This window comes from Crassostrea angulata, chromosome 8, assembly GCF_025612915.1.
Source record: "Crassostrea angulata isolate pt1a10 chromosome 8, ASM2561291v2, whole genome shotgun sequence".
Taxonomy (NCBI): domain Eukaryota; kingdom Metazoa; phylum Mollusca; class Bivalvia; order Ostreida; family Ostreidae; genus Magallana; species Magallana angulata.
The window spans coordinates 49,332,397-49,339,317 of NC_069118.1; the positions used below are offsets into that span (position 1 = coordinate 49,332,397).

Genomic DNA, 6,921 nt, shown 5'->3' on the forward strand with positions numbered 1-6,921 from the left:
AAGTGTATTTCCTGTTACCCGGACAAGAAGCAGACGATATATATTTGATAGAATAAGATAAATATTACTTTTTATAAGCATACTGTTTACCTTTTTTATAACAGTTAAGCTGGTACATTTGTACCTAATTAGATTAATGCTTGAAATTACCATGTCACGATTATTTGAACGATGTTTTCCGATTTTTTATTTGAAAGTTAAGATATTCGGAAATCACAAAATAAAGCATTATTAAAACAAGACTTTGAACTTAGGGTAGTTGTGTCAAACAGCAATGTGACCTAGGACTTTCTGTATTTCATTGTTTTTGCTCATTTAAGTCAACAAGATTTGCTCGACTCGTGTGGTTTTCCAACGTAATCAGTGTATATTTCGGTTATTTTCGATTCAAGAAGTAGATGGCTATATCCTACCGAAAGTCCAAGGTTTTGTTAAAATGAATCCACATAAAAATTTATCTTTGATATTTATGTAGAATATATACATGCGTAGTGAAAATTCAAATACATGACACAGTTGTATGTATTTGGTATATTATACATGCTTAAAGCAAGTTCTTTGACTGTTATAAAACACCAGATTCCTCAGATCCCGTAAATTTGCCATACTTGAAAATTTCTTTAATCCTAATTCCAACAGCACCTTAACACATCTTTGATTAATTTTTTCGTTGGCATTAAATGGGATATTAGACCTCCAGTTCTGTGAAATACTTGAGGATTGTCCATACTTGTAGTGATTGAACTCCTGCTCCGCTTTATTTCTGAAAGCCATTTGCAACCAATCGTGTAACTCGGGAGTAAAGTCTAAAGACATATCTTTATATAACATTCTCGCGGTGTCTTCTGGGTAAAGAGCTAAACACTCATAGGTCACGTGGTACACTCGCGTCGGATAATCTTGTTGTAGTCTTTTAATGGCTTGCATATCTAACCATATTCTGCTGCATAGGTGATCAAAAACAAAACTTATTCCTTTGTCTTCAAAGATGAAATGGACTTGTGCCCTTGAGTTCAATATACCTCTAGGGTCTCTTACCAAATGAATAATTTTCAAATTCGGAATATAGCTCAGGAACAATTCTGCAAATGATCCTGGCATGGCATTCTTATAGTCTTTATTAGACGGTGAGATGACTGTAAACAGAGCTGTTGAAGCCTCTCTATGCATGTTTTGTTGTATTGTTCGGGGTATTCCGACAATGTGTATAGTCTGTGGTTCCAGTCCGTTTCATTAACAGGAAAACAACTCTTGAACTCTTGCTGATAGCTGCTAGCTGGAAATTTCCGAAATGCCTCTATGGCTCCAACGGGAACATCCATGAAATTACGGCTCAACAGATTATTGATAAGAAGAACTATACCGTTTGAACTTTCCCAGAATCCGTAGGGTTTCCTGTGAAAAAAAACAACCAATAATTCAAAAGCTGAAATGACAAAGTAATGAGACCACGTACGGTTCTAAATTCTTTTATAGAATAAGCTTGATCTTACTATAGCGGTTATTTACTGTAGATTTAACAACCTGACAAGAAATTAATTTGCATTGAATAACTTATATTAACTCTGTGAAAGTTGGGTGATTGTCCTCATTTTACCTCAGAAATCAATCGAGTATCTACGTTTGCTAACTTTACTGGTGTTTATCAGTTAAAACAGGCCGTCTTATATTCCTTTGAACATTTAAGTATTATGATGGTGCATGCAGGTATGAGATATTTATTGGGGAAAATAATCCAGATATTTTAAAAGCTAAATTCTATTTTAGGCATGTCTCCTCGAATTCTTATTATCTCTGGATGCAGTATGATTCCGCACTCACAAGTTAAATACTTGTATTGTCTGCGCAGATCGGGTGCGCAGTTGGTTAGATGCTGTGCGCATTTCACCTCCGTGTTTTAAATGACACGAATCGCCCTTAACAAACAAAAAAAATCCCTAAAATGTTATTGATTTTGGCGAATCAACAGACTAAAATTTTCAATGGAATGAAAGAAATACATGCAAAATCTCATAATTATTGATACTGTTTTGATAGAAAAAATCTACTTATTCTAAAACACTTAAACCCCAAAAATATTAATGAAACCATTATGATTGTATTTCCCCTTAAAATTAAGCGAGGCGTTGAGCTGTTTCCAGTTACTTGACAGACCTGCAGAATCCGTGAGGGTAGCAGACCTGTTGGTTGGTCCTGTGGTCCCGGAGCAGACCAAAGAACGGCTCAAAAAAGAAGGAAATATCGTTTGTCTTCAGGAGGCGAGAAGTGATGGTGGATCCGCTCCTCATATAGGTCATAATCAACGTGTACTTCACCTCTGCAATAGAATTACATGGATTTTGTGTGTTTTTATGAATCCCAAAGATGTAGATTTTAAAGTTAGTTTCCGTAGATTCAATAATCAATCGATTTCCTGTGAATTTTGAAATTTTACAGTTACATGTACATAACTGGATCGATAAAACCAAATTTAATTTAAGCTCAAAACGTGTATTTTGCTAACAGAAAGAAAGTTTTAGATATTAATCGTTTTGCCTTTACTTCAAATTTGTTTATATTTCCAAGCTTTTACATGTAGGTATGTTCGGAAATTTGGTGTTGTTGGTTAAATTAAAAAAAAAATTAAGGTTCATTTTCTTTTAGTTTTAAGTGATTAAATTCTTTTTGTTGTTTCCAACTTGTTCCTTCTCTTTTTACTCTGAGTAAATGTAGAATTAATTTTTAAACGCTTAATGGTGTAGAATTCAAAGATAATTTCTGAAACACTTTTTTTTAAAATACATAACTAATACTGATATACTAAAACGAAGAGAGAAGGGGGATATCCGATAAAGACTATTTCTGTACATGTGTAGGCATTGTCAAAAAAATAATAATCAAAAACAGAACACTACATTGTACCAGCTAGCGAAAGTTCTCGTACATCTATCACCAAAAAAGTATATTTCTACCAACCGTCTTTCTCTGTCTGAGTCTGCAAATCATCCACCTGTTTGATATTGTTTACTTTTATCGGGGTGGGTGGTCTTTCTTGATCGTCCTCCCACAGCAAGTTCACGTGGTGGTACGACACGTTTCCTTTGTGGTCCATGTACATGTTCACTCTGATAGGTTCTTCTTTCTTGGAAAGATTTCAATCACGTTTTGCTTTAAACCTTCGGGCATGGGATTCTGTGGTGTTATACCAATTCTTCTATCAGCCACTTTCATATCAAACTGAGACACCAGTTTTAAATTGTTTGCTACAGGACTCGGGTTCGAGCGCTGAGTTTTCAAGTGTAAATTGCCTTCTATTATATACGGGTTCGAATGTTGACCGTTGAGCGGTACCCTATTCACAGAGGGGAGAACTAGTTTGCGCGGTAGAGGCATGAGGACCATATTTTTGTTGATTTCACGCGGTTGGCCAGGGATGATATTTTTGTTTTGTCCAATGAAAGAGTTCCACGAACTTACAGGCGAGACATTCTGAAATCTTTCCGGCATTATCTGCTCTTTTGGAACAGGTGCCGGCTTAAATATTGAATAAAACGCGTTTCTCTTAACACGAATATCTGGAATAAAATTTTGTACATCCGGAAGGACATTTATTTTTTGATTATTTCTGAGTCTATTCCAGGCCTTGTCTGGTAAAATTATGTCATTATTCGTTTTATATGTCTGTTTTCTAACGAAGTTTGGATGTATCTTGAAATCATTTTCACTGTATAACTTTAATCTCGACTTTATTATAAAATTGTCTATATCACCGTATGACCCTGATATTGGAAATCCGTTTTGGTCCGTGTCTTCTTTTTTGTAGTTCGACTCAAAGTTCTTTGGTGAACCATGTTTCGAGTTCTGGTACTCATTCGAATCCTTTACATTTTGTTTCTAACGTCAAAATCTGATATTGTACATAAATTGATTGTAATTATAATAAAATATAATTTTCCTCGTACTTAACAGTATAATATCATACTCAATAGGTATTCAAAATACTAATATATACATGTATCTACAATCATTTCATAATTTAGATATTCCAAAGACAATTATAATCAAAAGGAAATTGATTTTTTTTTTTATATTTTACTGAATTATTTTCTAATTTAAAGGACATAATCATTCATGTGCAATTTTGCATAAATTGAATTATTTGGAAAATTTAAAATAATTATACCAGTCACTTACAAAATGCGTCTTAATTCTCTTAATATGTAACACGGTATAGACCAATAGTAAATTGAATTGCTTGTAAACACAAGACATAAAAACAAAATTAAGAGGGATGGATGGTCGAGGCCATTGTTAGACTGTATTGATCTCCTTTAAGAGAAGAGCTCTGCATAAATATACAAGAAATCACTCAAAATTAAAAACTTAGATCAATTAATTATTTTTTACTAAATTAAACCTTATAGCTTAATAAATTATAGCTTTATAGTTTATGGCTTAGCAAATCATTTTAAAACATTTAAGGTCGATCTGATGGTAAACTTGTTGACCACCAAGCTCGCTAAAATAAGAAATTAGAAGTTGCCAAAATTCAAAGTTGTCATGCCTCAGCTCACATAATCTGTAATCCTCTCTATAAAACAGCAATACACCGCTCTCCAGTTTACCTTTCGATGTTGCGCATTGAGCACTCTATATATCAAATATTTCATGACAATTGACGCTTAGAATACCTTTCTTGAATGCATTAAAAAGTACAAAGCATGTCATCAAGGAACCGGAGATGTACAGTTTTCGTTGGAGGGTGAATCTCATCGTTCATGTGTTATTATTGTGGTCACCACTGTACACAAAAAGAAGTTTTTAAAATATTTAAACCCAAATTAATTGTGTGAACAAGATGGATTTCTGTTAAAATAGTAACCAGAAAAGTAGTCATGGCTTATAATCAAAGTGTGCGATATACTGAATAAATTATTTCCTGAATTATTTGCTGTTTACATGGTTTTTCTTTTGTTCAGAGTATAAATATATATTTCGACTACAAAAATTGATTGAATTTTCAATGAAGCTATTAGTATCATTCGCTGTTACTCGATCCCACTTAATATAAAGAAGGATATGATTTATTTATGTATATATAGATACATTGGGGGGGGGGTCCTTACTTTACAATAAATGAAATTCTAATGATTTTATTGTTTTTGTTCAAAACCTGAAAATTTAGAATGAACAATGCAACTGAATAATTTAAGCGGCCCATATTGTTTTTTCAAAATCCAAAACCTAATTGCCATCTTCAATACACATTTTGTAACGTTATACGTACTTTAGTTTTTTTTAGAAGGAGTACCGTTAGTTTTGATCACATTTTTAAAGAATAATCAGGAATTCTAAACATCATATTATCTTTAGACCTTTATTAAGTATTCAGGATAAATATTATAAAAAAATAGGCCAGATTAGTAAAACAGAAATCACAATTTTTGCTTTATTTTGAAATATAAAATATGGCGTTATAATACATAAGAGCTTACCTGCATAATGTATCTGGCGTAGTAGCCGAGATTGTGTTCAAGGAAACAGTGGTGCTGTATTTACATGCAATCACCGACCTTTAACAACTGTTATTCTAGGAAAGCGTTCGACAGCGTTGTTGTGATAAAACTCGGTGGAGCATACAAATATGCATTATAATTAAGACCATTTCACAAAGCACATGTAGCCGTCATATCAAATAAATCGTGCACGTGCATACAAATTATTCTTCCAAAGTAAAAAAATTCATGTTGGAGTTAGACAAAAAAAAATATGCATTCGGCCATTTCTGGAAAGGGAAGGGGGTAGTATGGATTATGACATACAATGAATATAGTCATTGCTCCGTAGAGATGGCCGTTTTCTCCATCCCGCACGTTTTGACTATCTGACAATGTCAATTTGTTCGACATATACAGTATAACATTGACAGGATGTTCTATTTCCCTTTGTACTTTTATTATTTTATAAATAATTACATGTTTCGGACATGTGTCTGAGTAGGTGATATTAAAATAAATCAAAATCTAACAAGAGGCCCATGGGCCACATCGCTCACCTGAATAGCAGTTCCTTGTAACATTACATTTCGTAGCATATGCTTTTTCTATTTTAAACATTGAACCCCTTTCTGGGGACCCAGTTATGGTCCGAGGTTTATGGTTGGCTTGAACAACATAAACAGTAACATAGGAATGAAAATGTGTAGCACTGCGGTAGGACCGCACGTACACAACCTGAAAAACTGAACGTAGCAGAGTTCCACTTCAAGAGAAATAACTCTCAGACTGTACAGAACATCAAGAAAGATAACTCTTGGTTCCACTACATTAGAGTTTACACAATTTGAGGATCCTTGCATAATAATCTCACAAACTGTAGCATTATAGTTCTCAAGAAAAACTTTTTAAAAACATTTTCAATATATCTTTCTATGTTAAACTTTGAACCCCTCTTGGGGCCACAGTATAAGTCCAGGGCTAAAGTTTTAATTATTTGGAATCTACATTATTTAAGGATGCTTGCATAGTTATCTCACAAGCTGAAGCATTATAGTTCCCTAGAAAAACATTTTCCCTCTATATTTCTATGCTAAACTTTGAACACCTCTTGGGGCCCCAGTATTAGATTGAGGTCACAGCTTTTATAATTTCGAATCTACACTATTTGAGGGTGCTTACGTAGTTGTCTGACAAATTGATGCATTGTAGTTCTCGAAAAGAAGATTTTTAAACATTTTCCATATATACCGGTACTTCTACATTTAACTTTAAACCCATCTTGGGTCCCTAGTATTAGTCCAGGGGTCACTATTTTAAAACTGTCGAACCTTCATTATCCAAGGTTGTATGCATGATAGTAATCTCACAAATTGAGGCATTGTAGTTCTCGAGAAGAAGATATTTTAACGTTACCTTTATATTTCTATAATAAACTTTGACCCCA

The 6,921-nt window shown here is 33.7% G+C and overlaps 1 pseudogene; it reads right to left on the reverse strand.

Moving 5' to 3' along the window:
* Positions 1-290: 290 nt before the first annotated feature.
* LOC128159694 (uncharacterized) lies at positions 291-4,752 on the reverse strand (annotated as a pseudogene).
* Positions 4,753-6,921: the final 2,169 nt, after the last annotated feature.